General features: G+C 47.8%; 1 pseudogene across 1 annotated transcript; it reads left to right on the forward strand.

The window, feature by feature from the left end:
- The first annotated feature begins 510 nt into the window (after positions 1–510).
- LOC309622006 (uncharacterized protein CXorf49 homolog pseudogene) lies at positions 511–5,961 on the forward strand (annotated as a pseudogene). Its single transcript has 5 exons — positions 511–4,137; positions 4,667–4,743; positions 5,012–5,104; positions 5,642–5,683; positions 5,788–5,961. The product of its transcript is annotated as an uncharacterized protein CXorf49 homolog pseudogene (transcript).
- Positions 5,962–15,066: the final 9,105 nt, after the last annotated feature.

Below are 15,066 nucleotides of genomic sequence, written 5' to 3' on the forward strand. Positions count from 1 at the left end.
GCCTTTGAGTTCCACAGACAAGAGGGGTTCAGACATCCCAGGACTCTCCAGGAGGTCAGCCAGAGCAGGATGCAGGAGAGAGAGGTGACTGAAGGCAGAGGAGTATGAAAGGGAAAGAGCAGAAGGAAGGTATGGGAGGAATGGAGGGGTGTCAGAGTAGGAGTTGGGTGGCAGACAAGGGAAATTCTAACATCCATGGGCCATATAGAAACCAAGAGAGGGACCACTCCCCAGACATCAGTACTGCTCAGCTCAGGGAAGCTGAGAACTGACAGTTCCAAGAAAAATTGAGAGACACCTGGCTATCCACACCCACCGCCATCACAACTGGTAGGCCTTGGTTGTGCGTCCTTCAAAACTTTAAAACATACTTGTACATATACTTGAATGAATTCTCATATATTACATAGGATTGACTGGTGTGTGTGTGTGTGCCCACGCACGCAAGTGCTTTAATTTACAAATGTGAATCCAAAGCCATCGTTCTGCAACTTACAGTTTGACGTCAGGCGGATGCTTTCGAAGGCTGTGAGAATGGCCTGATGCATTCCTTTGGACTGCCACGCTTTATGCTACTGGATGCTAAGCCACGTTGCATTCATCCATTTCCTTACTGATGGGAATTTGGAGTGTTCCCAGTTTTTCCCATCACCAACACCCTTGTGCCTGTGTTCTTGTACACTACAGGTACCAGCGTGTCTCCGGAAGAAGTACCAGGCAGCGGACTTGCCGGAACATAGAGGAAATAGCTTTTATTTTTCCTTCCAGTTTTAAGATCTTGGGCTCAAAGCAAGGACTCTGGAGTCAGATTGATTGGTTTCAATCCTGCCGCTGATCCCCACGAGCCGAATGACCTTGGGCCAGTGGCTGAACCTCTCAGTGCCTGTTTCCTCACCGGTAAGAGGCCAGTAATAGTTGGTACTATAGTTCTAGGCGTGTCACGCGGATGCATTACTATTTATGCCCAGCGCTTAGAAGAGTGCCAGGCACAGAGTCCGTGCTGGCACTAAGTTGCTTTCAATGGATTCTGCCAGATTACCTCCCAAATGGATCTCTTGCACCACCGCCACAGGGGTTTGCTCCTAACCTCTCCCACCCTCGGAATGGTTAAGCTCTTTGAAGGTTGTCAACCTAGTGTGTGAAACCCGATTCGTGGTTTTAGCTCACATCTCCAGGATCAGCGGTGGGGAGCATCTCTTGGGGTGTAACTGGCCACTGCGATTTCCTCTTCTTTGAATTTGCCTCAGAGCGGGGGAAGGGCTGATGGAGCGAGGCCAACCCCAGTCTGTCCGGCAAACCCGCCTGCCAATAACGTTTGCTGAGCCACATTTGATGGAGCAGTTGAGACAGAGACCTTACAGAACGAAAATACGATCCCTTTGCTCTCTGGCCGACCCCTGATCACTGACTGCGGGACTCCCGTGCCCATTCTCCTGTCGGGTCGTAAGGCTTGCGGTGGAAGGGAGGCTGGCAAATGCTTTCGGCGCGTGCTAGGCGTCCAGCGCCTCCATCTTGACGTTTCATCCTCACCACCCGTGGAGCCCAGCGCCCTAACTCCCCGACCCCCTGTGTAGATGGGAGACGGAGGCTCAGAGCAGCTGTGACTCTAACCGGAAAGGGGAGGCGGGACAGGAGGAGGCGGGCCGAGAGGCTTGACAGAGGGAGGCACTCCCACCATCCCCTTCGCCAGCCCACTGGCCGGACCGCCCACAGGCTTGGGGGCAAACCAGAGGCCCTCGACCCCATTGGTTAGGCCTCGAGGCGGCAGGCGAACAAGGCGCCCGCTGGTTGGCGGGGCCCGGACCAATGAGGAGGCCGCGGCGCGGGCGTGGGAGGCGCGCTGGAAGCCGCGCGTCGTCTCGTTTGAGGCGAGCTCGTGCGGCGCGTGAGGTGGCTGCCGCTGCCCTCTGAGCGCCGCCCGCCTCACCCGCCGTGACCGCGCCCGCGACCGCGACTCGGGCCATCGACCGTCGCCCCGGTTCCGGCGCCGCCAGGGTCGCGACATGAGCTCCCCCGATGAGGTGTCTGTGTGGGGAACGGGTTTCGGCCCAGAGGGCGGGGAGCGGGCCGGCGTCGGCCCGGCCGGCCCCACAGTCCCATGGGGACCCGACCCAGGCCCCGAGCCCGGGGAGCCGCGGAGCGGCGAGGGCGGGGGCGGCTTCCCGGACCCCGAGGGCTTCCAGTCGGAGCGGGAGATGCTGGAAGCGGGAGGGCCGGTGCCGTGGGGCCCCGAAGGCCGACCTGGCTCCCCGGCTGACGACACGAGGGACCTCCTGGACGAGGAGTCTGCGGCGGCCATCTTGCTGCAGCTGGCCAAGTGCGACGTGCTGGGCGTCCGCAGACACCCGTCCCCGGCGAGCTGCGCCGCCTTCGAAGTGTCCGCCGTGTGGGCCGGCCTCGAGGCGGGTCCCGGCGGTCGAGGAGCGCCCGACCAGAGCTGTGGGGAAGCGCCGCCAGCTCCGGCCCGCCCTCTCCACCTCGGTGGGCCCGAAGCGGGCCGGGCCTGGGCGAACCCTGAGAGAGGCCCTAAGCGTAGGTTGAACGTGGCTGCGGATCGCCAGCGGCTCCCCGAGGAAGGCCTGGCCTGGCTGCTGTCCAACCCCGAGTCCTCAGATGAGTTCAGTGAGACACAGCTGATGACGGTGAGCACTTACCCCAGAGGAGGAGGCCAGGCCGAGCCCAGCACACCCGAGGATCCCGGGGACACTCCCAGACACTCGAATTTCCAAGTCAGGGAGAATTTTCTTCACGTGCCAGGCTCTTCCCTGTCCTCGGCTCCACGAGGACTCACTTCGGTTGTGGAAACGCAGGACGTGGGAGAGCAGGGCATCTCTTCCCCTAAGAAAATGCGGAGCGTGCTCTGGGGGAAGGGGGGCAGCAGGCCCAGCTACCCGGGAGCTGCTGCTGCTGCTGCTGCTGCAGGTGGCCTGCCGCGGGTCACTCCTAGGAAGAAGGGAGCCCAGGAGAAGAAATCCCTCAGGGGAGCCTCCAAACTTGCCCTGGGGACAACCTTCCCTTCCGGGGGAGAGCGAATCTCGGCAACTGCCCTGGAACCGGCCACCTTGCCCCCAATCTCTGGTATTCTGCTGCTTGGGAGATCCAAGAGGTATACCTTGGTCCCTTTGGGAACCGAACAGTCCAAGCACACCGGCGCTGGGAAGAAATCCGTGGCCAGGCGGGCAAGGGAGTCTGAGGCGGTGGCGGGAGAAGATAAGGACCCAAATAGAGACCCAGCCGCAAAGCGCCGAGTGAGTAGGCCATGCTCCTCCTCTCTCCCCACTCTTCCCCCACCCCCGCTCCAACCGCCCCCAGGACACACGTCTTCACCCATGCTGCCTCTGTCCATCCCTCAGGGGTCGTCATTGGGTGCCCCTCGGTCACTGGGTCATTAGGATGCCAGGTCGGGCTCCTTTTACTAGGGACAAACATTAAGGTAGCACTTCGGGTGTGCTGGGCCCGGTTCTCCACCCTTGGCCTGTTTCCAGCCTCCTCTGCGAGACTGGGGCTGGGATGGAAGGGAGGGCTGGTAGCTGAATTGGGTCGGGGGATCCCTTAAAAGCTTCCCCCAAAAGCCTCAGTATTTAGACTCACCAGCTTCCTGATTCCTACTTCCTAGCTGTTCCCCAGACCTTCCTTGCAGGGGACCTGGGCTTTCTCAGTGCCCCACTGTTGTCCCTAGATCAGCTCTGCCTGCTGGCCTGGGGCTGACTGAGGGAGAAAGTGCTAATGAGATCAGCCTTTCAATTCCCTTCCCAATTCCCTGCCTCACCCCGGCCCCGAATCACACAACTCTCTCTCTCTCTCTCTCTCTCTCTCTCTCTCTCTCTCTCTCTCTCTCTCTCTCTCTCTCTCTCTCTCTCTCACACACACACACACACACACACATACACACACACACACACACACCCCACACACACCCCACACACCCCACACACACACACACATCCTTAGTCCAAATCGGTGAGAAATTCTTGTTTCAGCTGCCAGCTTACAGGCCAGGCACATCTTTTCCACGCATGCATCGTGGAAAAGCCAGCAGTGGCGACCTCAACACCAGAGGCCCCCAAGATCCAGGAAACTCAGAGCCCTTGGCCCTGAACCCAGGAGAAGTCATGCCCAGGGGGCCTGTCCCCTCAGGTGAGTGTCGTGGGTTTGATATGAGGGGAGGGGAGAGGGGTTGAGGACAGAAACCTCTGGCTCTGTCTCTGCTGGGGGCACAGCCTTGCTCCCAGGCAGCTTCTCCCACAGGAGACGGGGTGCTGGCAGGGCTGGCCTTGAGCCACATCATCCTCTGTGTGGGGTTTGTGCGGCCGGGGTGATCGGTGGCAGTGCCCCAAACAGCTCCTCCGGGTGTAGACTTGCAGGGGAACAGCCTTTTCTGTTAAGTCCTGTTCGCCCACATTGCTCTCCCACGTGCTGGCTGTGGCTGCAGCTCTGGGAGGGTCGAATCCAGAGCCACAGTCTTTGGGGACCGCGGTGGCGAAATGGCTGCCCCCGGGGAACAGGGGAGGCAGGCCCAGAGAGAAGGTTCGGGCTGCTGGGCAGAGCAGGGGCGGCTTGTTGCCAGCGGAGGGTGGTGCTGCCTCACCTCACGTTAGACCCCGCTTGGCCCTTTCCACCTCACTGGGAGCCTGGGAAGCTGGATTGTGTGTCCTTTCCCTCTCAGGTGACCGGGAGCCACTTGACCATCCCCCAAGACCGGAAAGGCAGCAGCAGCCACTGGGAACGCCGGGCTGTCCTTGGGTAATGCTTCCTCTGGCTCCTGGAAATGCAGGCCCAAACTCGAGGGCGGGATCTGGGTCCAAGTTCAACTGACATGTGTGGGGCCCCCCCTCCCCTGCCCCCATCGCGTACCCCACGGAGGGGAGCCCACCTCCTTTCCACTGAGGAGCCCTTGCCAGTCTAGCCACCCGGCTTTGGGATGGAGGGCCCTGGAGAGAGGAGAAGGTGGAGGAGAGAGGAGGCCAGAGTATACTAATCATTTCTCTTCCTCCTGTGTCTGCTGGCCTAGTGTCTCGTGCTACAGAGAGAAATAGACGACCTTAAGGAGCAACTTGGTATGAGGAACCAGGGACGGAGAGCGGTGTCTTAGTGCAGAACCCAGGTGGGCACCTGGGGTGGGGGTGGGCTGCAGGTGCAGTCGGCCTCGCAGGGACCAACATCCCTGTGGGGAGGAGAACCTAGCAGGCCTGGCCCTGGAGCCGGCTGTGCATGTACAGCTGGGCGTGTGTACAAGTAGCAAAGTACTGTCTGGACTGCATGCACACTTTGCCAACCAGACCAGTCCTAGGGAATCTCCTTCTGATAGGACTTTTAGAGATGCCTCGTTGATTTTTTCCTTGAACTGCTGCTTGGTGTGGCTTCTAAGGTTCTTGTTGGATTGTTTGTTTGTTTGTGTGACGAGTTCTGACTGGTTGTGGCACGGCCCACAGCATGAGAGCTGCTGGCACATTTTGTTTCCCTTTAGGAACCGGTTCCACATTCAATTTGGGTGGTGGGGAGTGATCAGGCCCAGAGCTCTTTGCATCGGGTCTGGAGGGGGTTTCAGGTTGCAGGGCTAGGCGGTTCCTCACGGGGATAGGGGGACGGGCTTCTATATCCCTCTGTCTGGAGCGCCTGCTAATGCCTGTCCCTGTTGCAGCCGCCATGCAGTACCAGGCTGACAAGTTCCAGACCCTTTGAAGTGAGTGTTACACACGCCGTACCCCTTCCCACAGTCCTGGCTGTTGAGCAGGGCTGGGGGCTGGCCCTGGCTTGAGGCTCTTCCCTGACTCCGCTGTTTCACAGGTTGAGCCCAGCGTCTTCCTGCAAGAGGAGCAGCTGGTACCTTTGGGGCCCGGGAGCTGTGGCCAAGCTCGTTCCCTCCTGTTCTGCCTCAGCTAGGGCTTCCTCTCCCCCTTGTTTTGCCCCCGCCCCGCCCCAGTTTCACAGCAGTTTCCAATTAAAGTACCTCTCCTATTCTGTGTTCTGTGTTCTGCCTTCTCTCTGGAGGGGTAGGGGTAGGGGTAGGGGGCCGGGGCGGGGCGCTGCTCCACGTCAGAGCCTTTTCCAGAACAGTATCTCTGGCATCCTGTGGTGGGGACTCTGGGCCAGCCTCTGCTACCATCCCTGCAGTCAAGCCAGCGGAGTGTCCCAGGTCTGGGTCCTGTGTGTGCTCTGCCAGGCCACATTGGCACGTCCTCCCTTTCCCCCGAAGGCCCTCTTCTAGTTCTCTCCAAACCCCCCTCCTCCTTTGGGGTCTGGCGGTTCCCATTCATCTCTGCCATTCCCCCTCCCCATCAGCAGGAACTCATGACCCCCTTCCAGAGCTCCAATCTGGAAGCTTTCACATCCTCCCTGCCCTAGCCAGCTGACCACCCTCCTCCAGCCTGGTCGTCTCTATACCCTTGAGTGGAAATTGGCCCGTCAGGTTCTATGGCAAGTGTGGTTAGTAGGTCTGTGTTCTTGCATGGTCCCCGTCAAATACTCTTCCACCCGCCCCATGACACAGATTTTCCTGGAAATGATATTTCCGTGTGCCAGCTCAATCTCCCAGACTGCCTCTTTAGGACACACGAGACTGAGTCTGAACTCCATGTTCGATTTCCCCCTCACTGGAGGTTGGGGAGCACTTCCTTCCCTCAGCCGGGACCCAGGGCTGTACCAGCCTGAGACTCAGAGGGACAGATTTGTGTTTGAGTGAGGCGAGGGTGGTTCTGCCTGACCGCCTTCCCGAAAGACCGGTGTTTTGCTACACAAAAGGGGGTATGATGGTAGATAGGACATTCCAGGTTGGTGACTGTGTGTCCCTGTGTGTGAATAAAAGTAATCAGGGATAATCTCCCTTGAGGGAGAAAGATGTGATTCAGGGAGTAAAGGGAGTAGAGGCTGGTCCAGGTTCTGTAAGGCATTGAATGAGCAAAAGCAAGGGTCGGATCTGTTTTGTTCAAGGGTTGTTGTTAAATTCCCAAAACATAGGAGGGGGATGATGCGGAAGTCACCAAACCCCACGACAGGGTGTCGGGATGCTCAAAATGTTGGATTCGCTGGAGGAGGCTCTCGATCCTACTCTGTGATCCTATGATGTCTGACAACTACTGTGGGTGTGGATGGAATGAGATTGGGAAGGGTGGCTCCTCAGAGTAGCTCATCTTAGAATCAGGGGACCCATATATGAGACCACCCAACATGAGCTACCCGGGACAGGGGCGGGATGGGCGCAGTGAGGATGGGAAGTAAGGAGTGACTGCACCTGGACAATGGGAAGCACTTGGGTCCACCCTTCCCCCATATTCTCACCCTGACTCGCTTCCAGAGTTCATGGCATGAGCTCAGGCGGACAGACCACATGTGGGATGGGACAGTCACAGACCTCAGGGTGAGAAAAGAACGTTCGTGGGACTTAATCCTTCCACTCAAACCCCTCCCTGGAGAAGGTGGGCTTGACTGCTTAGTTTACAGCTTTGACCCTGAACCTGATCCACTGGTTATTGCTTGGCGGTGTAGCACATCTCGCTGCTGTCTGCGTAACTAAGTTTGGCAGAGACCTTCCAGCTGAGGTTTCTGCTCACCGAGACGTGCAGGCAACTTGTGCCCGGGGAGAAGTCCAGCACCAGCACCAGCACCGCCTGTCGGCAGAGGGGGTCTCGGGGCTGTGGTCACCAGTGTGAGGAAATAGAGAAGCTTGTTGAAAGGGAGGTGACATGGGAGGGCGTGACCTCAACCCTTGGTGATGCATTTTCCCTGCCTCCCTTCCCTCCACTGAGCACACAATCTCTCTGTTCCGTGTTCTGACCAACTACCACAGAAAAATGTTGCTGGAAACATGTATATCACAGGCTGTGGCTTGGCCCTGAGCTTTCCAGTTCCAGAGGGAAATAGTGGCAGGTCATACATCTGGCCCCCGTGTGTAGGAGGAGGTCAGAACCCCACCCTCATTCAGTTCACCCCATTTGCCTTTCCCCTCAAGCCCCTTCTCCAGCCTGGGAGACAGTGGCGGCTGGCCTGGAGAGCCCTAGACCCCATCCTGCCTGCTTCTGCTCCCTGCCCAATTACTGGGAAGATGCCCCCTCCCCACCCCACCCGCTCCACACCAGCACCAGCCCAACCACAGGCCAACTGCTCTCTCTGACTCTTGGGGGGAACTGATACAAACAAAGAAGGTAGGTGTAGGTGAGCTCTGGAGAGGGAGCTGGGTGTGGTGGGCAGAGTAATCATGCCCAAAGATGTCCAAATCCTAATCCCTGCTCTGGGACTCCAGAGTCCTTGCTTTGAGCCCAAGATCTTAAAACTGGAAGGAAAAATAAAAGCTATTTCCTCCATGTTCCGGCAAGTCCGCTGCCTGGTACTTCTTCCGGAGACACGCTGGTACCTGTAGTGTACAAGAACACAGGCACAAGGGTGTTGGTGATGGGAAAAACTGGGAACACTCCAAATTCCCATCAGTAAGGAAATGGATGAATGCAACGTGGCTTAGCATCCAGTAGCATAAAGCGTGGCAGTCCAAAGGAATGCATCAGGCCATTCTCACAGCTTTCGAAAGCATCCGCCTGACGTCAAGCTGCAAGTTGCAGAACGATGGCATCAGATCCACATTAGTCAATGTTTTTAAATCCCAAATTAATCCTATCTAATGTTTGATAACCTTTGGGTGTATGTTTCAAGGTCTGAAAGACGGTTTTCACTAGATGTTAAAATGGTGGGATAGCTCCTAACAGGACCCAATAGGTTTATGGAACAAATTTATGGCCTTGGATCTCCCCAGATTGGTTAGGATGGTGTACAATTGGTTTCCTTTAGGCTCAATGTCACCTACAGGTAGCCTTGAAAACAGCTGCTGTCATTCTGCTTTCAATGTTGGCATGTTGGGTTCAATCAGTTTTCCAATGGTATGATTATTTGGCTGCAATATTTATTCCTTCACTTGGAATAGAAGATATCATTACTCATACAGAGGCTTTAACAAAATTCACCCAGCAATCCTTAAATGATAGTAACCAAGCCATTTGTTTGCTCAGTTCAGAAATTTCCATGATGAGAAAAGCAGTCCTACAGAATTGCATGGCCCTCAATATTCTAACACCTCTCAAGGGGGAGCTTATGCTATAATACATAGTGAATGTTGTGTTTTTATACCTGATGAGTCTTGTAATGCAACCCCCCCTTATGGTGCGTCTGAAAAATCAGATTTCCACTCTGAATGATCCTCTTCCCAGTTTAAGGGAAATGCTAGGAAAATGGTTTGGTTCAAGAGGATATTGGCTTAAATCTTTACTAATGATATTGTTCCTCCTATTGCCCACTTTGATTACAGTTTGTGTAACTTATAAAGTTTTAGTTTCTTGTTTTTTGCACTGTGTATCACCTGCTCCTACTAAGATAATGATATCTAAACAACTGGGAACTATTGATCACATCTATAGTTCTCTATAAAATAATGGACATGCACAATGCACATGCAAGGTAAAATTGGTGCAAGTCCTATTGGACAACTTGGAATTGACCGTTATTCCTTGCCAGACATCTTACTAGTACCACCCCCTAAAAGGAAAGAAAGAACCGGGCTATTAGGACCCAGCATCAAGGGACATGATGGACCCAAGGCAGGTAAAGAATCACCCTAACATTTAGGGACCAAATACTTGATCACCTAATGCTTCCTATTGAAAGATTAATGATCAAAAGTGGAATTAATGAAATAAAATTATTTTCAGGCAGGACAAGAAAAATTTTAAACATAAAATTCTCTCTGCCCATTTGAGCCACTACCCCCTCCCCTTTAGTGTGATTTGTGCATCACATTATACATTAACTAGATCCCCTTAAAAGATACAGGAATGCCCACACGCCAAAAAAAAAAAAAAAACAGAAAAAAAAAAAAAGAAAGAAAGAAAAGAAATTTCCTCCTGGAACCAGCAAGGTAACTCCTTAAGAGTAACTTTCCTTTCTCAATCCTGTAATGGGTCATTAATACCCACTACTCGCCTTGTTGGACTATGTAAACTATTAATATGCTACTTTGTCTCAAAAACTTATATAACGGTTTTACCTCCAATGGGTGGAACAGTCCTCAGAGTTTTCTGAAGATTGTCTCCTATGTTATAGTCCTCAGGTTGGCTCAAATAAAAATTTCCATTTTTCTTAGATTGACTATTGATTAATTTTTTTGGACAACACAATGAAACCAAAAGATAACAAATCACAAACCTTAGGCAGACTGACCAAGAAGAAAAAAAGAGATTCCTAAGGAATCACTAAAATCAGGACTGAAAAAGGAGACATCACCATTGAGCCTATTGAATTTTAAAAATTATAAGAAAATAGTATGACAAAATTTATACCAACAAATTAGACACATATATGCAATGAAAAAATTTGTAGAGAGACACAAACTTCAAAACAGACTCAATAATAGACAGTCAATTAAATTAATAATTAAAAATCTTCCCACAATGATGCTCCTGTCCAGATGGCATCACTGCTGAATGCTATCAAACATTTCAGATGGAAATAATAGCAACACTCCAGAAATTCTTCCAGAAAATAGAAGAGGAATGAACACTTTCAAAATAGCTCTAGTAGGCCAATATTACTGTAGTGTGAGCCTCTGACAGTTTTTTTTTTTTAATTGTAATGCAAGTGCCTGACATTAAGCTTCTGATTGCTGAGGCACCACTTCAAAGACAGCTATATCAAAAAGAACAAATTGCCAGCTACACGACTAGGTAAAGAGCCAGGCCACCACACCCCTGAAGTTTCCTTTGTTTTAGAGATCTCTGATTGACTTAGATAACTGACCCTTTGGCTGCTTGTTTTTCCCTTCTTGTACTTTAATTCCCATTCTGTTTTAAATTCATCAATAAAGAGTGAATCTGAGAAACCCTAGGCCCCTCACTCTTGACCCCGATAAAAACATAACCCCAGGTCCCAGCTCTCTTTCTCCACCCACAACCTTTCTGTGTGGTCCAAGGCATGCCATGTACCCTCCAGGACTTGTGAGTAATAAACTTCCTCCTTTCAAAGTTTCCTAAAGGTTACTGCTGAGGTGCATCTTGCAATTATAATAAGAACCACAAGGGCTAGTTCAACCACAACATTGGTTCTGAAAGGGGAAATATCTGTGGGGGCTCGCCTTGGAGTCCAGGTGAGTGCCTCCAGGTATTTCTAGCTGACAGGATCACTATCGATTGGCTGAGACCAGCACAATTACCCTGATGCCCAAAACACACAAAGACATCCAAAATAAAGAAAATTGCATACCAATCTTTCTCATGAATATAGATGAAATAACCCTCAAGAAAATGTTAACAAACTGAATTCAGAAACATATAAAAAGGATTATATACCATAACCAAGTGGGATTTATTCTAGAAATACAAGGTTGGTTTAACATCTAAAAATCAATTTATGTAATACACTATTTTAAAAGAAGAAAGCACTGAAACATTATCATATTAACTGACACAGAAACAGCATGTGACAAAATTCGACCACCTTTCATGATAAAAACAATAAAAAACTAGGAATAGAAAGAAATTTCTTCAGCATGATAAAGAATATCTATGAAAAACCTACAGCTAACATCATATTTAGTAGTGAAAGACTGCATACTTTTCCCCTAAAGTCAGCAACAAAGACATGCTCACTACTTTTATTCATTATTGCACTGGAAGTTTGAGCCAGTTCAAACAGGGAAGAAGAAGGACTAAAAGTCATCCAGATAGGAAATAAAAAAGGAAATTTTTTTATTCTCAGATGACATGATTTCATATGCAGAAAATCCTAAGGAATCCACAAAAATGGTTCTAATGGTAGAACTAATACGGAAGTTCAGCAGATCACAGAATACAAGATTAATACATAAAACAAATTTTATTGCTATATACATGTAGCAAATAATCCAAAAATGAAATTAAGGAACACTTACTTCTAGTTACAATAGCATCAAAAAGAATAAAATGCTTAGGCATATATTTAACAAACCAAATGTAATACTTATGCACTGAGAAACACAAATTGATGTTTGTTGAGAGAAATTAAAGATGATCTAAATAAATGGAAAGGCATTGCATGTTCATGGTTGTAAGACTCAATATTTATATGGTAATTCTCCCCAAATTGATATATAGATTCAATTCAATCTCTATCGAAATTTCAGCAGGCTTTCTTTGTAAAAATTCACAGGCTGATCCAAAAATTCATATGGAAATGAAAAACAAAACAAAACAAAACAAAACAGAATATCCAAAACTACTTTGAAAAAGAACAAACCTGGAAGACGTCCACTTTCTGATTTCAAAACTATAAACTATTACTATAATACTACTATAGTATACTATACTACTATAGTATTAGTAGTATTATAGTAATAGTTTACTATAATAGTAAACTATTTACTATAAAAATACAGATAATCAAGTTAGTGTAGTACTGACATAGAGAGAGATCAATGGAACAGAATTGAGAGTTCAGAAATAACGAACTCTCCTTATATTTATGGTCAATGATTCTCAATTCAATGGGGAAAGGATAGTCTTTTCAACACGTGGTGCTGGTACAACTGGATATCATGCAAAAATACAAACTTAGAACCTTACTTCACAGCACACACAAAACTTAATGCAAAATGGATCAGAGACTTAAAAGTAAAACCTACAACTATAAATCTGTTAAAAGAAACCCTAGGAGAAAAATCTTTGTAAACATGAGTTAGGCAATGATTTCTTAGATATAACACCAAAAGCATGATCCATAAAAGAAAAACTTGATAAATTGGACTTCATCAAAATTTAAAACATTTATGCTTCAGAAGGCACTATTCAGAAAATGAAAAGACAAGGTACAGACTGGGAGAAAATATTTGAAAGTCACAGATCTAACAAAGAACTTGTATCCAGAATAAAGAATAAGAATAATAAATAAATAAGAAAATGACCCCATTAAAAAATTGGGTAAAAGATTTGTATAGACATTTCACCAAAGAAGGTATAGAAGCGGTTAATAAGCATATGAAAGGATGTTCAGAACCACTAGTCAGTAGGGAAATATAAATCAAGACCATAATGAGATACCATGTTGCAAAAACAATAGGATGGCTATAATCCAAAATACAGATAATAACAAATATTTGGATTTGGAGAAATTTGAATCCTCATACACTTCTGGTGATAATGTAAAATAGTTGAATCTCTTTGGAAAATATTCTGGTATTTTCTTAAAAAGTTAAACATAGAGTTACCATATGATCCAGAATGTCCATTCCTAGGGATCTACCTAAGAGAACTGAAAACATATGTTCACAAAAAAACTCATGAACTCAAAATGTATATGAATATTCGTAACAGCATTTAGTTTGGGAATATTATCCATAATATTCCCAAACTAAACATAACCCAAATGCCCATAAACTGAAGAATGTATAAATAAAATGTGGTATAGCCATACCATGGAATATTATTTGGCAATAAAAATAACTGAAGTACTGATACATGCTACAACATGAGTGAACCTCAAAAACATTATATTAAGTGAAAGAAGCCAGACAAAACGTACTATATATTGTGTGATTCCATTTATACAAAATTTCCTAACTAGGCAAATCATAGAGACAGAAAGTAGTTTATTACTTGCGTATAGGGCTGGGGTGGGTTGGGGGGTAGGGGGTGATGGCTAAGGGATACAGGGCATCTTCTTGGGCTAACAAAAATATCCTAAAATTGATTGTGATAGATGCACAACTGGGAATATATGAAAAGCCACTGAATAAGGCATTTTATTTTTTAACTTATTTTTATTGCCAAAACACATAATATGAAACCGACCTTATTAACAAATTTTTTAGTGTACAATGTTGTTAACTATATGAACATTGTTGTAATCAGATCTCCAGAATTCTTCATCTTGCATGACTGCAAATCTATACTCATTGAACAACAACTCCCCATTTCCCCCTCCCCCAAGCCCTTGGCAACCAGGATTCTACTTCCTGCTTCTAAGAGTTTGACTACTTTAGATACCGCATATAAGTGGAAACATGCAGTATTTGTCCTTTGTGAGTGGCTTACTTCACTTAGTATAATATCCTCAAAGTTCATCCATACTACAGCATATAGCAAGATTTCCTTCTTTTTAAAGGCTGAATAATATTCTGTTATATGTATACATTATATATACTACCTTTTATCCATTCACCTGTTGACAGATATTTAGGTTGTTTTCATCTCTTGGCTATTGTGAATAATGGTGCAATGAACATGGGAGTGCAATAATCTATGCAAGATCCTGATTTCAATTAGTTTGTAATGTAAATGTAAATATACGGAAGTGGGAATGCTGGATCATATGGGAGTTCTATTTTTATTTTTTTAGGAGCTTCCATACTGTTTTCCATGGTGGGTGCACCATTTTACACTCCCCCCAGCAATGCACAAGGGGTTCATTTTCTTCACTTCCTTGCCAACACTTGCTATTTTAAGTTTTGTTTTGTTTTTTTTTTTAATACTGGCCATCTTAACAGTTTTGAGGTGATAACTCATTGTGGTTTTGAATTGCATTTCTCTGATGACTAGTGATGTTGAGCATTTTTCATATACCTGTAGGCCATTTATGTGTCTTCTTTGGAGAAATATCTAATCAATTCCTTTGCCCATTTTTAAATTGTGTTGTCTGTTTCTTTGTTTTTGAAAGCATAAGCCACAGACTGGGAAACAATATTTGCAAAGCACACATGGTAAAGAACTTGTATCCGAAAGAGATAAAGAACATTCGATATTCAGTAATAAGAAATCAAACAACCCAATAAATAATGAGCAAAAAAAAAAAAATCGAACTGACATTGTGCTTACTGGATGGCCAGTAAGCTATTGAGAAGATGTTTGACCTCATTAGTCATTAGGGAAATAACTAAAGCCACAATGAAATACCACAACATAGCTATAAGCATGGCTGAAATAAAAACAAAATACAGACAATACCAAGTGCTAGAGAGACTGAGGAACAGCTAGAACTCCCCTGCATTGTTGGTGAGAATGCAAAAAATGGTACAGACGCTCTGGAAACAGTTAAAACTACACTAACGATTCAATCCAG

This window comes from Balaenoptera borealis, assembly GCF_965194805.1.
Source record: "Balaenoptera borealis genome assembly, contig: HAP1_SCAFFOLD_1368, whole genome shotgun sequence".
Lineage (NCBI taxonomy): Eukaryota > Metazoa > Chordata > Mammalia > Artiodactyla > Balaenopteridae > Balaenoptera > Balaenoptera borealis.